General features: G+C 40.8%; 1 protein-coding gene across 1 annotated transcript in view; it reads right to left on the bottom strand.

Annotated features, from left to right (window-relative positions):
* Positions 1-19716, bottom strand: part of zmiz2 (zinc finger, MIZ-type containing 2) — a 38465-nt gene extending 18749 nt beyond the window's left edge. Inside the window, exon 1 of the mRNA XM_066650818.1 lies at positions 19229-19716. The gene's annotated coding sequence lies outside the window, so the exon portion shown is untranslated. The remainder of the gene's footprint in view (positions 1-19228) is intronic.
* Positions 19717-20548: the final 832 nt, after the last annotated feature.

A 20548-nucleotide genomic window follows, 5' to 3' on the forward strand; every position in this document is an offset into this window, starting at 1 on the left:
TATGAACGTGTGTGCTTAGACGTCCTTAGCGATGTCAATATATTATCGTATCACATAATATAAATAAGGCACACGTACACCTTGATCTAACCCACCCCCGTGCCCCCTCCTTGTTCAATACCTCTGCGTCTGTCTCCTATCTTCAGAGTAAGCACCATTAACAGACATGCTAATTTGCTGCCAACATCAGTGCCTGTCACCCCACCCCCCCTTCTCTCATCTCCTCTCCTCTCCTCACTCCATCCGTCTCTCCCTCACTCTCCATTCCGTTTCCCCTCACTCTCTCCTTTACGGATCTAGGTCAGACACCCTACAGCTTTGAAAAGAAGGATGAAGGAGAGGCTTGGGTTGTGGGGGGAAGAGAGAAGGCAGAGTTTATCAGAGAGTGAGGGACACCTACAGGGATAATGAGAGGATGGGAAGGAGAGAAATTGTATGTGGTGGGGGAAAGAAAAAGGTGTGTGTTTGTGTGTGTGTGTGTGTGTGTGTGTGTGTGTGTAGTGGGGGGGGGGTGGCATGAGAACCTCCATTGTCATGTTTTGATAACCACTCGAGTGAAGCAGGCTTAATAATATTAACATGCTAGTGATGCCCCCTTTCTCATTCACAGCCGTGCACCAATCCACACTGTTTGTTCAATTTCAGGTCTTTTGTTTTCCTGCGCTGCGACACCACAGGGGTGAGAACTGGGACCATCAATACTGATTATATTAGCAATCCAGTAATCTACTAATTATTTATTTTGTTGAGTGCAGAAATATACATTTTATTTTGTTTCATTTTTTTAAATGTTCAACTAAATCAGCCTTAACAAAAACAAGCCATTGAAGATTTGATCTTTTAAAGAAAACTGAGCTGCAGATGATCCTTTCTGCTTTAAAGATAAAAAGGCTTTTAGAGAGAAAATAATTTGTTCAATACACTGCAACTTATTATCAAAATCTTTATTACCAAAACCCCCCCTGTTCACACCAGAAGGAACCAGTCATTTCCTATGAGAGCAGGCTATATGTAGCTGACATTGAGACCCACAGTGCCAAATCAAGTTTATGCAAACGAGTTATGACACAGATGTGACCAAACTGAATGATTTGTTTCTCAGGACAAAAGACACACTGTCCATAGCCATGAGCGACATCATGAGCAGCCATGATCATGCACAGAAGAGACAAAACGGGCACACGTTTCACAAAAAAAAGCTGTTGCTGCAGAACATTATGATATATCTTGATATAATACGGGAATTATTGTACATTTTTACAAAATTATTTAGTTTTCCAAAGTAACCCCTGATTGTTTTGGGTGCAGACATTGTGTTAACAATCTAAGAAACCACAGTAAACATATTGTTACTGTTATAAGTTACCACAAGAGTCAATGGTGTAGTGACCCAAGTGGTCAGTGCAAATTGTTTTTCTAGTATAAGTCTTTCAAACATTCAGAACGTTCATTTATGATTGAGTAAGCAGATTTCAAGGTACATTTTTGAAAACTGATTCGCATGTTTTATATATTTTGTTTGCATTTCCGTTCATACCTAGCCTTATGTCTTTAATTAACAGTATGCGACTTGCTGACAGACTGAACCGCCTGCGGCTAATTAGGCCCACACTTGAGAAAGTCAACCTCTGCGGTTATTAGCATCATACATTAGAGAGCCCCTTCAGCAAAGGAGCAGTCATCCTAACAGGTACTACAAATTACACCAACATCTGTCAGCATGGCTTCAATGCGACACTGCAGCATTTTTTCTTTTCCTCCCTCTCGTAAAACCCTCACACACACACAGTGCCTTTTGTATGAGGTGCTCAAAGCAGCAACATAACGTGCACCACTTCTGTGGAGCATAAGCACAGAAATGCACACAAAAGAGGCTGCCATGTGGGCACGGGGAACCGCAAACGGTGGCTTGGATCAAGTCTGCATCATGGAGATGACAAACAGAACACATACAGAATCTGGTATAATGAAGACAGTACACACAAGGTTAGACCAGAGGATCTTATTTACGGGCCCTTGGGTAGTACACTTCAGCATCCCCATCCCCTGCTCTCCTGTGTGTGTGTGTGTGTGTGTGTGTGTGTTTGTGTGTGAGAGAGACGGATAACAGCACAAACTGTTCTTACCCAGGAATGAACAGAACACACTGTTCTTTCTCTTTCTATTGCATGCTGCCTCTTTCTCCTGAACTCATTCTGACCACCTCCTCTTTTCCTCCCATTTCTCCTCTGGCCTGCAGTGCCCTCGTCCTGCGGGGCCTCACCAACACCATATTCCACACTCCCTAAAACCCCTCTCTCTCTCTTTCTTGCCGTCTATACCTTCTGCAATCTCCCATTTCAATTCCCTCCTTTGTTACGGGCCCTGAAAGTTATTTTCTGCCCTCCCCTCGTTCTGTCTGTCTCGCAGTTTGGGCTTCTAGTTTTGCCTGGGACGCACCCTTCAACCACAGAACAGGAAAGTTTGGGGCATGAAGGCTTTGGCCAGGATGCTGCTTCATGGGTGGGGAAGTTGAAGGGAACTTGGGCCAAAAAGTCCAGTTTGTTTTTGAAATGACCTTATGCTAATTGATCTCTACTAGTTTTCCTTGCCATGTTAACATTTTTTTGGATGTATACTTTAAGGCTTCTTTAATGCCACCATTTTTCTTGCCAGCAGCAAACAGAAGCCATTCTAGGACTTATGATTTCTGATAGGACAGAGGAATGGCCGTATGTCAGCGCTTCTAAACCGAAGTGCAGATTCAGCTCTATTAGAGCAAAGTGCCTTTAAAGTGTGCAAATCCATGTACTGAAGCAGAAAAGGCCAGGTTGGGAGTGGAAGCTGTACGGCATGTTCCGATGCACAGAAACAAGTATAGAAGTGCGGAAGCAGGATGTAAAAATGCAGAGACCTCTATAATACCTGAAGAGATCTGTATCAGGCTGACCTGTAGTCTACTTCTGAAACACGAACAATCGTCTAGCCAAAAGAAGTCCTTTTTAAATGGTGGGTCCACTCATTTAAGAGTCAAGAGCTTAAAATGGAGGACATCTCTAGCATCAGTAAAGACAGCATGAGCTAATGGCTCACTTGAGACTGCCTTCCAAAATCTCCCATTTGTCCACATGCCAAATGGGGAAGCGACTTGGGTCACATGACCAAGAGGGCTCCCCTCCCCCATTATGGCCCAGGCTGGGAGAGAGAGAGAGGGAAAAAAAAAAAACAGGGGAGGGTGGGCAGTGAGAAGGGGATTAGGAGCCACAGGAAGGCTGGGTCTGATAACACATTCCTGCACACATACATACACACCCCAGCTGACCACACATATCAACAGCAGTATTGCACTGATCTGCAAGGAGCACTGCAAAAATCATCAGTGTCACTGCAGTAACCAGATTCCCTTGCCAGAGAAGAAAAGGTTGACAAGAGATAAAAGATACAGCTCTTAACAGGCAAGTTACAAACAGCCTGCTAGGAACCAGGAGAACAGGACATCTTTGCATAAGCATACAAACAGAGAGGTGGGAAATACAGATCCTATCTCTCACCAAGGAGATCAGGGAGATAAGGAAAGAAAGCAAATTACCACCAGACACGTTCAGACTCTACTCAGACTCTGTCTACTGAGACTGCCCATTTGACCTGTGGAGATCTGGGGTATATAATACCTAACAAAACACATCATTTACTCAACAGGATTTTATTACTGTTACTAATACTTAGTTAATGATTATCTGCATCTTAAATTTGACCTAGACCCTGCCTTACATGATTTTCTAAACACGATGAGGAGTTGATCGCAAGGGCAAGAGGGGTCAGGACAGCATCAGTGACACAGGGAGGAGGAGGGAGGGCATCAGTATAAACTGTCACTCTTATTAACCTTATGCTAAACATGGACCCAGCGAGCCTCAGAGTATTGTTAAGTGAAGGTCAGACCAAGCACAGAACTACACAAGAAATTGAGGGTTAAATTAAATCAACACCACAAGAGAGGCTCGTTAAATGTGATCGAGCACAGGGACCGCACAAGCAAGTGCTTCCATAACCCAAAAACCAAGAGATGCTCAAACACAAGCTTTGAGAGATTCAAACCACCAATCTTATTCACAGTGGTTTAAAAAAATATACAAGTACATACATACAATTATATAAATACAAGGTTAAATACTAGAGGACAAAATACACAAATGGCACAAAAAAAAGTAGTAAAACATCCAAAAAAAGTGGACAAAATGAGCTTGAAAATTTAAAAACTCTGGGCTTTTGTGGGCATCTACATTTCAGGATTCAACAAATACTTCTTACATTACAGTGAGGGAAAGCCTCCATATATCGCCTTGGTTTCAGGCATGAACACTAATTCCATTTTCAGGGTCTTGGAGAGAAGAAACTGCCAACCAAATGTTTAAACATTAAAACCCTGACGTTTATCAAGGTTGTGCAATTACTGCTGGAAAAAACTGTAATACAACATTTATCAAAATTAGCTTGAAACTCAAAATATTAATTGTTAATTTCCTCTTTAAGGTTTCCCTCAATGTCCAACTAACTGAGGTTGTGCTGAACAGTCTAATGTTTTAATACGGAAACTGCCGTTTTAAAAAATGTGCAATTATTATAGAAGTCACTATTGGAACTCTGGTCAGGAAATATGGGTAAGATATGTCCCCCAACTTGCCTACTGAAATGTAATGGCCAGTTGTGAGTGAGCGGATGGGGCCAAACGAACAAGTGTCACCTCGCAGGTCAGCTGTGTTTGCATAATGGCCAGGCCTGTGTTTAGAGCTGTTTGCTGTTCTCATACCTACGGGCCTTGTGTGCTCATGCAGCATTCATCTGACACCTCCCTTTGAATAAATTGATTAGCAGTCACTAGGAAGTATAGAACAAGTTCTAAATGTCAGATTCTCAGAAGAACAGAGCAAAGTCTGACTGTTCTTTGGTTTCAGAGGCATTATTACCAAACAAACTTGACAGATATATCCATGTTCTGGTAGTCCTGACTTTTACAACAGGGCTCGAAGAATTAACAACACAAAAGAAATTCTAAACAATCACTTAATATGGTGAAAATAGACCCTAGGTTCTAAACTTTGCCATGACATCGCCAGCATGGCATCTTCTGTGCATCTACATTTCTCCAGACATCTGTAAGTGGTTTGTAAGTTTGTTTGCGTCTGGCTGAGAGGCAGCAAGCCAAGGCCGAGTAGCTGCGGCAGTGGAGTGGAACGGACTGGGACTATCTCCACTCAGCACATTTAATGGTGCATTGAGGGTTCTCTCTAGGTCAAGCAATCCACCCTTCACCCATCTCTCTCGCTTGCTCTCTACAAGTCCAACGTTACATAGGAATACTCGGCCTCCGCCCAAGTCACCTTAAAATGGAGGTTAAGGGCAGTAAACACTGAAAATGTCATGCATGCCTTTTTTGTTCTCCTCACGCGTAGGAGTGGCTAGGGCTTGTTTACTAGGGAGGAAAAAACTGCTCTGCTACAACTTGCTTTGGTTGCAGAACATGGGCTTATCCAAATGAGACAGGAACTGAAAGTGTATTGAGTGTTTATGAAACCCTGGTGACTAACAATCAGAAATAGTCAGATTGATAGCTAATACATAGTGATTTGCATTCTCATATCTGTAAAAAGAGCCTGAATTACTTGTATTTGACTACCTAACTATTCTGCCAATTTCTAAGTGCCATAAAAGAACAAGCTAACAAAAAGATTTCAAAGCTATACGCTGCCATGAAATACATAAGTGCTAATATTTTTATTTCATAGACAGCTACGAACAGTGCAGAGCAGAATTCCGCTGCTCTAAAACCCATTTTCCCTGCATGAGCCGCTTTGAATCGAGCAGCCCCGAATGCAAATGGAGTCACATTGTATTGATTCTCCTTTAACGACTTTGTCACGGCTCTGACTGTCCTTTATAAAAGCAGCGTCGGCTGGTTCGTTCAAGGGCCTCTGCTTGATAAACTTGTCTGACTTCAACACTCAGTTTCTCCCCCTCCCCTCTCAATCTCTCTCTCTCTCTCTCTCTCTCCCTTTCTCTCCCTCTCCCCTGCAACGTGACTCACTGTGCACACAGCAGCGGCTCTCTCTCCCTCGCTGGTGTGGAAGGGAGAAAACAGGTTGACTGACTGATGGTTTCCCTGATTAACGGTGACAGAAGCACTCGATGGAGACTCGCGCACAGACAGCTTACTGCTGGCCTGCCTCACTGACAACAGCCACATTATTCCTCTAATATCAGAGAGAAAGGCATGCAGAACAGCTACTGCAGGGAAGCAAAAGAGCCTGGCATGGCTATCTGAGCAAAACTGTTACTGCTATTGAGCTTTCAGCGCTGGGAATTGTCTCAACACCACTGGAATGCTAGTTTTAGGCAGTGCAGGAGTTTCTTCACAAGGTTCCACTAGTACATATGTCGTCTCATGTCTTAGACTGTCTATCTGCAATGACCAGACTTGTATAATAACCTTCCAATTTATAACCATCGCTGATAATGAAACTAAAGTGACCTTCAACGCGCATTCTGAATAAGACGGCCCAGCAAATACAGGCATGGATTCGAAATGTCAATATATTCAGAGCCTTGCCAACTTACTCCGAACATCCCCAAACTTATGTTTTAACTGGCACATTAAGAAAGTGATTAGACTAAACATCCCAGAGGGAAATGTCTACGCGCCACTTCTTTTCATTTATCTGAGAAGCTCTAAAGGGTTAGCCCAGGACAGTGTTCACATGTGTGGCCTCCAGGCTTAAAATAGAGCCATCAGGATCCATCCATTCTGCGCAGCTTGCAGTCAGTGAGAGAAGCGCTGGCGGAGAACATCAGCCCACGATCCATACAGGGCATTCACTCCGCTTCAATCACACGTGGAGTGAGCAGCCAAGAAATCTATTTGACCCACGCTGAGGCTTGACTTCTACTTCTCAGATGGATGGCAGAGCTTGTATAGGCTTTTGTGGTGAACATACGGTAGCTACAGATGAGAGCTGATGCTCAGTGAGGCACGGCAAGAGTCGAGAAAAGGATGCCGTCTATACAGGTGCATGAATGTATCCTTTGTGCCTGGTCAGACGTTCAAGAAGTTAATCTGATTATAGGGTAAGAGGGGCAACCAAGAGATCAGAGGACATTCAGGAAATGTAGAAGTCTTTCCAGGAACAAGATTTTAACACTGGATCAACTTTGAATGTGCAAATCAAAGTTGTGGACCAAGTAGAGCTGTATGATATGGGAATTTTTTTTTTCAGCAGTGTGTATGGCAATATGATATAATACATCTTCCCCAGGATAATAGCGCTATCTGGGAGGAAAGAAAAAAATTCTAAAATTTTTCAGTGTAGATTACTTTAAATCTGAAGATGCAAATCCTTTCCTGAACATTCATGCTATTCGATATTTAGAACACAAAAGATGCAGAGCACAAAGATGCAAAGTGCAGGTGAGCACTGACTCATTTAGAAGAAAGAAATGTGGTGGTTTAAAGCACTGGTTGATATTAACTGAACTTATATCATAATATTTTTCTATGAAAACAGTCAAATAAAGTCAAATGAACGAGAATGAGAATGCATGTGACTCACTAACAACAAATTATGTATCCAAGCACCCTTTAATCTGAGTAAATTATGTTATATAACACATCTCGAGTAGATTATTCTTGGAAAATAAGTTCTCTCTTTGTACTAAGCCTCAAGAAAATTGTACAACAATCTGTTTGATTTAATTTGTCCTATTTGACATTGCACATCCTGCAGTGTAATCATTACAAATGCACACATTACAACGACAGCACTAAATGATACACAGTGCAGCCCTAAAACTAACGCAACAATCCTTGGATTTCCAGGAAGAGGACATGGGCTGTGGTCAGAGCATTAGCCACAGGAAGTGTCAGTGACGCTGAGTATGTGACGTCGGATTTCTAAACCAGCATCACAACTGTGGGAGCTCTACATGTTGTTGTGTGCGCCACAGAGTAGTCACACCCCTGGACTGACTCACTCCAAGCTGACACACAAACACACACACACATTAGAAGCTCTCTTGAGCTCACATGCAAATGAGTCTGGATCTAGTACCCAAAACATTTGCAAGTCCTTAACCAACACAGGCTAGAAGCTGTCGGTTAAGAGAGCAGAAATGGAAACACTCACACTAGGGGTGGGAGGTACACTGGCATTAACGATAATATCAATGTGCTGTATATCCATGATTCACCAAAAAGAACCTAGATCTAAAAAAGTAGACCACAAACAATCCTGTAAAGACACATTTGAAAATATCACTTTCTTTATACTTTTTTTATATGAATATTGATCCTTATTTACAAAAAAAAAAAAAAAAAAAAAAAAAAAAAAAAAAGTATCAATATGATTTTAAACAGAAGCAACTTACATGGTTTAATTTACAACCATTAAAACGCTACACTATTCTTAAGCAAGATATTTCTGATGATTTCCTCCAAATATCATTGATAGAAACTCAACTCAAATTCTTCTAAACTTAAAAGGGGTTTCCCCAACAGAGACTGAGCCTACTCATGGACTATGCAGCATTGAGAGACGAGCTTCCTTTACTTATATATCCACAGATTTCTCATACTGATGCATCCCTTACCAATCTGACCTCACCTTGTCCACCCTTAACAAATAGAGGCTAGGCAAGGACAGAGTTTGCTAAGCCATCAGAAACAACAAGACTGTTCTCTCATCAGTAGTCAGCTGATTTTTCATCACCCAGCTGAAGGAGCAGCTGCTTCAACTCTTCTGCCTTTGGTCCCCTCAGACTCACACACGGATAGACCTGTGAGATAGGATGGATGTAGGCCTTCCAGTGGCCTGACAGAGGGTCAGGTGGGCATCATGCTGAAGACTGACCTCTCTCTACCTCCTGGATTAGAGCTCTGTGTTAGGTTGGAGAGGTGAAAGGTCACAGAGCTCTCACATGGTCCCAGTCTCTAAACTCTCTTTGTCAATCAAATACCCACAGTAAGGTTAGGGCTTAAGATCAGAGGGAGGCAGGAAGTCTGTACCAATCCCAGCTTTACAGTGTATTTGACACATGACCAGACCTTTGTTGATGGGTGCATGGGAAGAGATACAGGCCAAGATTTTTAGCATTATAATTATGGCATTTCCACCAGATGTGATTTCTAGTGCTGCACCAATACCGTATCAGCACCAACACTAGCACTTAAACACAGTATCGGTACAGAGAGCACCGATACCAAAGGTGTGTTGGAAATGGCCCACTACTCACTATTCCCTACATGTAGTACACAGGGCACTTTTTGGGACACACCCCATGACGCAGATACCGATGCTCATGTTCACCGCTAGATGCAGCTCAATTTAAAGTTGGGGCAGATTATAAACAGACTGGGTATTTCACACTACACGACTGTTTTGTCGATATTTACGGAGACTGGAAATATATCACACACACTACACAACCCCAAACTCCCAAACCAAGCATGCAACTCGAGTTTTCTTCGAGACATAAATAAATACGGATGTACAACTTGCTGCAGTTATTGTTTGTGCTGCTATTTGTGTAGATCCACAAAGAAAAAACATGTATAAATGTTTTTGAGTCGTGGATGGGAATACATACTCGTTATTCGGGGACAAGTGCATCCAGCACTGTATATTGTAGTTTTTCATAATTTTACCATTTAATCCATCCTCCACTGTAGAGCTCCACTGCACGCGCCTGTCTTTACTTTGTGTTCTGTTCTCATTGGCTGTTGAAGGGACTTGTTCCACCTTGAGTTGGTGAAGAGGTTACACTATGTGACTACTTGCAAATTCGAGTCGAATAAAATCAAATGCTTGATATGCTGTGACTGGTCTCAAATACGATTTTGAGGCAAAAATATTTAGAATTGGGCTAAAAGTCATGTAGTGTAACCCCAGCTTAAGGCATGCCAAAGAACACTGACTTCATTCAAGCAACCACACAGAAGCATGCTAACAAAGGTCAGCAGCAGTCATTAGAAAATTCATTTCACAGCCATGACAAATATCCTCATGACAGTGTAAAAAGCTGTTCATTCAGGCTAGACTATGTCTTCCTACTTGTACTTGTTACTGCACCCCCCATGGCTCTGAATTATTCAAATTTTTAATGTGCAGTTAATAAAGAAGTAATGTTGTTCGTTTAAGCTTATTATATCTTATTAGCGATACAGAACACTGCTTTAACAAAAAAATCTGTAAGTACAGCAAAATAAATATTATTTATAAGCCTCTGTTGGTATCGGTACTCTGTATCAGCAGATACTTGAACATGAAATATCGGTAAAGAAAAAGTAGTATTGGTGCATCCCTAGTAATTTCTGTACAAATATGAACCATTCAGCTTTTTTCCCCTGAACCATCAATAGCCACTTTCAAATAGAAAATCAATACAACAAAATGACTGGGCTGTTTGTGTCTTAAAATAAGGAGATAAAATTCTTTAAGAGCTGTACAACACAATCATACCACAGCGTTAGAATATGATGTTAACAGAGGTGTTTGTATTCAGAAATGTTAAAAGTAAACACAAAGAAGCCACTCCTCTGATAAGATCAGAAACTTAGTCCCGGTATTACAAACACTGAGAAGAGACAGACTTCACCATTATCAGCACTACAGCCTACAGTGTGTCCATTTTGATCAAGTCACACATTACCATTTCAAATAACTGACCGCTTCATGTCTCACTCTGCTTTGTCCACAAGGAGGGAAAGAGAGGGAGGGACAGAGAGAGAGAGAGCGCTAATGAGGCATCTATCAGGACCCACAGTGTCCCTGTCACAGAGTACAGAGGATCCATTAACCTGAGTGACCTTGCATGGCTAACTCCACTCGGCACTAAGCGGCCATGCCGGCCCTGCCTGAGGAGAAGCCTTGAGGATGAGCCCATTACGGGCAGCTCCTCCAGCCAGCCAGCTGAGGCTCCTCCACACCAGCTGATCACATGTGCTCTCCAGAGGGTGGGGGAAAAGGACTGGGCGCTGGGTCAGGGGGTGTTTCTGAGAAAGCGTGTAAAAGATACAGGTTTAGCCTGTGCTAAGTATTTCATGTCAAGTATTGCAGAGTAATTTGAATTTAATTTCCAAAGCAAATGAAAGTTATGGAATAATGCTAAGCAAATGGTTCTCTGGTGGGGGAAACCTAAAGCTTACAAAGTTAGACTAGGTGAAATACAATATATGTAGTAAAAAAAAAAAAAGAAAATGCTCCAATATTTGTCATACTACATATCATCTATAAACATGGCTACATTTTTGGGTTATGTGTTTATGTTAACTTTTGAACCAAGAACTCAACATCTGGTTAAAATAGTTTGTCTGTCAAAGATTTACACAGGGAGTCTCAACGCAATGAAGCTGTTTTGTAGAACTGGCTTAAAATCTCCAAATGCTATACTGATGGATACAAATCCTATGATAATTTTACAGACAAGGGTCATGGCTTCAAGCCTGACCCCCTGGTCACCTTCCTTTTGTCTACATAATGATGAATTGTCCCTGTATGTCCTCACATAGGGAGGTACGCCATATGGAGAGTGTGAATGATGACATGGAGCGTTTTCCTCTGGTGGCCAGATTAGAAGAAAACAAGCTTATTTAGGGAGTAGCCGCATGGCAGGGCAGAGTGGCGACAAATCTGCGTCAGAGCCAGGCAGAACGCTGATGGGAAGATTAGACGGAGGGCAGCATTGTAGATGAAATCCAAATGAAAAAATAGTCACTGTGACAATATGCTGAATTTTTCATCATGTGTGACTGTACAAATTTCTCAGAAGGACTGGTTCCACAGTATGGCAGACTAAATGCCTGTTTATACTGCACTGATAACTGTGGGATTCTAACATTTTTAATTATTATCTTCTCTTCTGTACTATTCTCATTAAAAGTTAATTGTTATTGGTCCACACGGCCATTAGCAACACAGTTCAAACCTTGAAATGCCGTATCTCTTTCTATGTTGAAGATTTAGCAAAAGAGCATTTAAATAATACACTCAAACACCCTCCTCAGGCAGAAGGCAAAAAAGTAATTCAGAACACAGACATGAATGTGTCTCTTCTAGTTAATTTCTCAGTGTCTAAAGGAAGGAAGAAAGCAGAATGAAGAGACACCTCAGTTAACATAGCCTGGCACTTGAACAATTTCACAGTGTCTAAGCCTTTTCGCAAGTGTCCTTTCACCAGTACAGTAGCCCCTTCCAAAGTATGTATCACAAGACATAAAACATATAATTTAATCCTCCTTATCTGCAGCAGCTGTCACCACAGCAAACTAAAAATAAATTAAGGATCGTAGTTAAGAAAGTTTCTATCATGTCTCACATTGCCTTGGACAATGTTGCTAGCAGTGAATTTTAAAAGCATAAATGTCTGTATTCAGATGTTGAAATATGTGTGTGTTTGTGCATATAAAATATCTATAGTTTCAACATCTGAAAAATTCAGTACTAGCTATGTGTCCTTCAAAGTGTGTTTAAAATTCATAATGAATGGATCAATAGAAATGCTACAAGATTATTTTGAATAAAAACTAGTTAAATTATCTTTATTTTGGGTAATCAGGTCTGTGTTGTGTGTGTAATATATATATATATATATATATATATATATATATATATATATATATATATATATATATTAGTCTACATGCATAAGTCTTACATGTCCAATACCTCAGCATATTTTGGGGGCAATTAAATCACAGTGGCTAGGTACAGGAAAATAAAAGAGAACCCATTAGCCACCAGTTGGTTGTCCATCTGAACATCCTCTTCACTCACATTCCCAAGATTCCTAGCAGCTGGTGGAAAGGTACTCTGTGCTGACCCCAGCGACCCTAGCGCATTGATATCCAAGACAAAGTGTCTTTTCCCCTTCTCATCTTTCAGAAGAATCAACAGTCCTCAGGCCACAGTGCCTACAGGAGCAATTTGGGTGAGTGGTCCAAAAAGCCTTGTGTCCTATAGAGATCAAAGCTGTTCCTGTGTACCCAAACATACTGGGGGAAACGAAAGAACATCAATTTGCAGAGCAAACGGCAGCTGTTCTGAAAGGGAGAGTTACCTGCCCCCACTGCACTGCACAATCCTTCCCCTCCCCCAAACTTGAGCGTCTAGCCCACACTCTCTTGAAGCCATACCAAAAAGATTTTATCCAGCCATACTGTTAAAATAAACAGTTCTGCTAAAAAACAAAACATATATATATATATATATAACGATGTTCAACATCATGGCCAGTTCTTGGAAAGGTGTTTGTTACTTGCCTGCTTCACTATGTTACTCTGGCATGGGGGAAACTTGTTAGCATGCCAGGCTGCAGTTGGGAATGATAATCATGCAGGGATGGCCACAAGGCTGCTAGAGCGCGTCTCAACACCTTGGCAAGCCCTCTGCCTGTGGCCGCAGAGCTTAACTAACAAAAGAATGGCAGTCTGGAATCTGTTTCATTGGTTTGGGAAACCATGAATGGCTGAGCAGAATCACTGGCCAGTCTCAAACAAGGTTAAGGCTGTTTGGCCATGACAAAGAAATTGAAGACACAGGAAACATGAAAGGCTGGTTAAGGACAGACATATTTGATGAGCCTGTCCAGTATTTGATCCAACAGAGATGTGTTGTAGGTAATGGACAAATCATTTTCTAAGGATTTTTACTATGTGCAAACCAGTCAATAGGAGGTTGGTCATCTCCTCTTCCATCTGTCTGACAATGTGGTGGCTGCAAGGGGGAAAAACAGCAGGCAGGCCATGGACAGATTACACAGACAGGGCTATCTGATGATCTCCAGGCTGTTCAGTCTTACTGCCACTCGCTTGTTAACACTCGTGTTGACGTCTGAGTAACACCTCAGTAGTACTAGTGTATGATCAGCTTTCTGATGATAGACGTGCTTTCACACTGAAATGAAATATCAATCTATGCTAATAATCAGTATTTGCATGTCTATATTGCCTAATGCTAGCATTTCCGTCGTTGCCCATTTAGACAAACCAAAATACACACAATAAGAGATCAAATTATATAGCTTCAAGAGTACCGCCCAGAAAATGAAGCACAAAGCACACTCAGATCCTAGGCAAAACCAGTCTGAGCATAGCCAAATATGTGAGAATATTTGTGAGAAAGACTGGGAAGAAATCATTTTTATAGCTTTTGCGTGAAGGCTAGCGTGTAAATTATATTATAAAAGAAAATAAAAGTAATAAGAAGCAGACAACTACTAAGTACAGACAACTATAGTAATGATTACCAGGCAACTTCAGGTCAGTGTGAGATATCATATATGCAGGTCTTGAGACACCAGCAGCATTCAACTAGAAAATATGCAGTTTTGAAACTGGCATATTTAGGGGTTTAAAGGTTTGTTCAAGTGGTAACTTGCCCCATAATTTGCACTGTAACCTTGTTAGGAAACTTACTGTTGCAGTAAATTACTCAATCCAGACCCAACCATCCAAACAAGTGTCTGTCTGGGAGGAATGACAGCAGGTCACAGATAGTTTGCAAAAAATTCTACATTTTAGGATGAAAACAGAGAAAGACCTAAAATTATAATCATGTGCCTTAACATAAGGACATAAATAACAAATAAACTCTGGTCCAGAAGAATGCAGATCCATGCAACAAGACTACTACACTAAATCAAGTCTAACATTAACAATCCTTTGAATCTGTCAATAATAATCAGTGTAATGAGAATGAACTGGATGCAGCCTATTCTGATCACACTTACAGCTCTGTTATTGATTAAATTAATCTGTGCCTCAACATGTTAATGTTTAATGATGGACAAGCTCCTTGCTCTGCCATCATACGATCCCATTAAACCCTCCAAGCGCATCAGTGGGGGTCTTGTCTCAATACAGCCCATTTATGTGTGAACATGTGGAGCATTCCTTAGAAACTCAGTCTGCGTATTGTATTGTATTAACTGCAATAACCACAGTCTCAAAGCCCAACAAACTGACATAATATAAGATTCACACTGAACCATAAACACACCCAGTGGTCGAGCCAGGTTGGTTATTTCAACACTGTTGGCATTGCTCAGTCAGAGGTTATAAAAAGCAACCTCAGCCAGCAGACACACAAGCAGTCATGAGCGAGGACAAGGCCATGAGACTGACATAGAGATATTGTGCATTAGTCTTTACGCTGGCATCATCTCTGTGGGTGGTGCACAAATGCACTTGCAGTTTCTTTTTGACCTAAAGCTCTGCACATCTCCCACTTACCTTAAGGTCCCCCACACAGACCAGTTTAGAACCCAGACATAGAACTGTTTACAAGAATCAATGACAGCGTCTTGAATCTTTATGAAATTATTTGCATGAATGACTTTCCCAGAGCTTAGGGATATGAATGTAGAAAGTCTTCAGTTGGGAAGCAGTTTATTTATTTATTTTTAACATTCTTTAAGCCAAAAATTTTAATGATGATACACAACTGAAACCACAAATTGCTAAAACATTTATCACTCTTTCCATTTGAATAACCATGAGTGACAGCGTTAACATTTAGGAAATCCCTTATCAAGGTTTCAAGCTTGTTAGTGAACACTATTGGTAACAAACCTAAACCATCAGAAGTCATTTCCTGACTGGCTTACACCTCATGCAGATTACTGCCAAAAGCTTTACTGTATAACAAACCTTTATGTCACAGCAATGTGGAGCAGTGGGTCAAATGCTGTAATTTGTCAATTCATAGACATCTTGAAAACAAATGGACACAGCTAAGCCATGTTCCATTGCAAGCTGGTGATGACCGATCTGATAGAGCCACATTACACCACCCCCGCTCCCAATCCCCTGCTGAGACCCTAACACCTAACCCCAGGGCCTTGCTACATCTAACCTAACTTATTAGCCACTGGGGCGTGAGTTAACCTCCCTCAAAATTAGGACATATATAGAAATAAGCTAATGTGAGTTAAGAAATATTTAATTCATTACATTTAAAAAAATCTTCTTAAAATTCAATTTAATGTACTCAAATGCAACTGCATTTCAACTCATCACCAAAAAATATATTTGAATTAACAGACATGAATTGGGGGTACAAACTAAGCCTAAAAAGATTTTTCTTTAAAGAATTACCAACAAATTAGCTACATCACAATCAGCATCTATGCAAGTTAAGCCCTTCATCTGATACCAATTGGGGCTCATTTATTTTCTATGCATAACTAAGTGTGAAGGAACTGTTCTTCTTAAATCATCCATTGTCCCTGTTTGCAAGCTCTAAATTAAATTAAGCTCATCCCTTTGTTTCTTATCCAGTGCTCCTGTTGACACATCCTCACAAAAAAAAAAGAAAAAAGAAAGAAAGAAAGAAAGAAATCTGTCTTCACACTGCAGTTCTGGGCCAAGGTCAGCCATCGTGTTTGCACAACCCAAGGTTAAAAAATAAAGTGATAGATTTCCGGGTACACTGCCTCTATTTTAAAAACCTGGCTCTTTCCCACCAACACATGACAAGCTAATTGATGTGGCCTATTAATACACAGCCAATGTTTGCATAGAATGTAGTGGACATTAGCAACTCAATTAAGATATGATCAGAGATTATTAAGCTATTCCTCTTTCCTACAAACATGTGTTTAGAAAGTGGCAACAGCAGTGGCTAATTCCTTAGTGGAAGAGTGATCAATGCAAAAACACACAAATAGGAGAGTTTATTTGTGATCTGTGTCCTTGCGTCAGGCTCTGAGTAATGTCCACTGTTGGTGCAAAACCACTAAATGTAAAAACAGTAAGCTTGGCTACATGTCAACTGCAACGGTACAGCATTCACTGTCACGAATTGGCCACAGCTAGAAGGCAGATACTGGACACTTATTAATAATTTACCAAACCCTTATGGCAAGTAGAGCTTTTAATAAACATTATCTTGACACTGTGAGGCCCATATAATATGAGAAATGAGTCATGCATAAGCACATTTAGTTACCTTTTATTTTCCTGTGATTCCATGCCACTGTTAGTGAAGTAGGCAGTATATGTGACTCATAGAAATACAGGGATTTGTTATTAACAATTATTCTATGAAAACCAAGGACACAAACACAGGTATACAGGTGGTTCACACTCCAAAGTAACTTGATAACAGTCTATTGATTTTGAATAAAATCAGTGAAGATCCACAGCTTCCCCCACTTCCCCATTCGTTGGCTTTTTTTTTTTTTTTTTTAACTGTGTTTCAAAGTTGTTTCTGATATTTTAACAAGAACGTCAGTGATATTCCAATACAGTTTTTGTCTTGCTCCTATTATTGATGAGGCCTTCTGCAAGGCTTCTGCCTTTATCACAATATGCCATTAAAAAGGTATTGATGTTTGATTTAGAAACATCTAACCAGGGAATACAAACAATAGGGGCACTAACATGGCCACAATTTGACCCTTAGGGAAGGCATCTGTAGCCTACCTGTTCTCTGACCCACAAACACAGAGTCCCTAGCATGTGGGTGAGCACCACATTGGCTCAGTGTAAGATCCTCACCATCTGTCCATGTCACCTCCTGTGCTGTCTTTTCCAGCTCGGCTGTGCTGGCCCAAAATATAGCTTAGGCCACGTTCTGTAGTAAAACACCGCAGAACACTGCAGACACCATTTATAGTATACAAATGATCTCATGCGGTCTCATGCAAAGAAAGCAAGTTAAATGCAGTCTTGCCCGAGCACTGCACAACATAACGCCCTGGCTGAACACACCCCTGTGTTTAGTGTAACACCACACCATAGCTCAATCACCTGGGTGGAGTGTCTATGATGATGTTAATGTGACAGTATTGTGATGCATGCACCCCACTGCTTTTTCTCCTAAACCAATACACCTACCAGCTTCAATACACCATGAGCATGAATCAGAACCTACAGCGCAACAAACATACTGCTGAAATCTGAAATGACTGAAACACTGTTGAGGAGAAATTTCTTCATTTCTTTAGTGAAGTGTGACCATTAGCTTTTACAGACCTGGTAAATATATATCCCTCATCTTAATAACACAGCTCATCTAAGTGACCTGTTCTCAGTCAATTCTACATATATTGGGAATACAGCAGTGACATGCCAAAGGTATTATGATATTTCCAGATATTTTTATGATACACCATACATATAAAACACATTAAAACACAAAGATACAATCTGATACAAAGGTTTGTAGCTTTGAAAAACTCCTCTCAGTAACATTGGACTTCCCTTATCTATTCTAACATGATTGCATTATAAAGAGTTTAATGTTTCTATGCCAAACTTGAGAGAGCCCGTCTGTGTTATTGTAGTTCACCGACCTAGTGTGCATCCCGAATCCCAACCTGTTCCCTGGTGCATTAGTCAAGGCCACCTTTAGCAGTCAAACAACCCCACTACCACAACAACATGTTCCAGATTGCAGTTTTCCAAACAAGTTCAGACACCATACATGGTGTAATTGCTAAAATCACTATTTGCTAATATGGTATTCAATGTTTATATATTTTTTTTTCTGTAGTAGTTTTAACAAAACAAACCAGCCTAGTGTAACTTTTAAAAAGTAGCTGTACAACTAGAACTCAGACCACAGCATAAACATTAGACAAGCTCTGATTCTCTGTACACTACTAAAGCAACCATGGCCCAGAGCTTGTAGTTCAGAACATTCGGAACAAAATGATGAGAAAAGAACAAAGCAGGACTTGGATTAAAAATCTGATTTGAGCTATTTCATTTCTAACAAACACTGGAGACCTTATTCAGGGCTAACACAACATGCTGGAAAAGAATAACAAAACCTCAGCGGCTTTGGACATAAAATACAGCACAGTTAATACAATATATATACCGCTACCAGACGAAATTTCACAGTGAACCAAGAAGTGTCTGTCGAGTCCGAAATGTATACAGTACTGCCGGGAAAATGTGAACATAACACAAAACACCAGCCAGTTTGGTTTTTAAAAAATCCACTTAGCCCTACAAGCTAATGCGTGGTAAGCTAGTTAGCTATGACGCTTATTTATCCATTCATTTCTATGGGCTAGGCTAGCGGGGCTGTTCTCCATGAAGCTAACTAGCAAGCAGCGAACACGAGAAAACAAACTGCATTTTTTTGTAAGGCGTCCGAGAAAATCCAGAGCCGAGGCACACGTACAGTAAAACAAGTGGGTTTGGGGCGATTAAAATTATTTAAACCCTCCTAGAGAACCAAACAGCTCTTACCTTAAGACTCCCACTGCCCGAGGTTGGTCCGCTCGCTGCTCCGTGTTCCGCGCTGAGAGTCGGACACTTCTGCGAAAAATACCCTCTCGCTACAAAACTACAGAACTGCAAAAGCGACACCAGATATACTCTCTACGGCTTTCTCCTTTTCTCAGTTCGCCTCCGTGTAATCTGGAGTCAAAAGCAGGTTTTCGTGTCCTGGTTGAAACTTAAAATCCATCTAAAACAGTAAAAAGAGAGAAGCCGCAGCTGCGCGGTGAGACGGGGCTCGACAACGGAGGAGCGGAGCCGGGGACAGAGCTCCGAGCCTCGGATCGATGTGCAGACAGTAACGTTAAGGTTTTACCCGCGGCCGTATTTTCCTCGGCTCGACTGCATTCCTCCCCTCTGTTGCACAATGAGCCGCTATAATTTATTCATGAGATCATGGGGATGGAGGTGCTCTCTGTCGGAAGAAAGAGAAGCAGTTTTTCTTTTTTTCTTTTCTGTTCTTTTTTTTGTCACTCACCCCCTCATCGCCCTCCCCAGCTGACTTCCCCCTCCACGCAGTTCAGACCAGAGTAGCCGATCGCCCATCGAGCAGGATTCACTACAGAGAGAAAGGAGAGGAGGATGAAGGTGATGATGATGATAATGTAAAGGGGGGTGTTAAATACTAAAATGATAAGTATGATTATAATAATATCTAGGATTATTATCATGATATAATTAATTTTTTAAGATTATAAAGATGAAGATAAGGTAAAAATGACTAGGTGAATCATAAGGAGGAGAATGATAATAATCAGAAGGATAATAATGATGATGAAGAGGAGGAAGAGGATGGTCGTGTTTGGGAGGATGAATATACTTTCTAGATTAATAAGAAATATGTTTAAGAATTTGAGGTTGATGATGAAGATTAGGATAATAATGACTAGACGATGAGATGAATGTATGCTGTGAGAAGGATAGGGATGATCAGGATGAAGATGATGAGGATGATTATATTTAGGAGAATGAAGATCATGTTTAGGAGGATAATGTGGATGGTGTTTTTTAGGTGGATGAGATTGAATGTTATAATGATAATATTTACAAAGATATGGAAGATAAAGGTCATGGTAATGATACTGGTGATGGTGTTTAATGTGATATTGATGATGATGAGAACCACCAGGTTATGATGAAGATTATAGATAGGAAAATGATTATCATAATTTGTAGGAGGTATGATGGGTAGGGTTGATTATTATTATGTTTGATGTATGATGAATATAATGGTACAGATGTAGAAGTGGACAATCATGACAATGATGATGATGGTGGCTGTAATAATCA

Source organism: Hoplias malabaricus, chromosome 18 (genome assembly GCF_029633855.1).
Source record: "Hoplias malabaricus isolate fHopMal1 chromosome 18, fHopMal1.hap1, whole genome shotgun sequence".
NCBI classification, from domain to species: domain Eukaryota; kingdom Metazoa; phylum Chordata; class Actinopteri; order Characiformes; family Erythrinidae; genus Hoplias; species Hoplias malabaricus.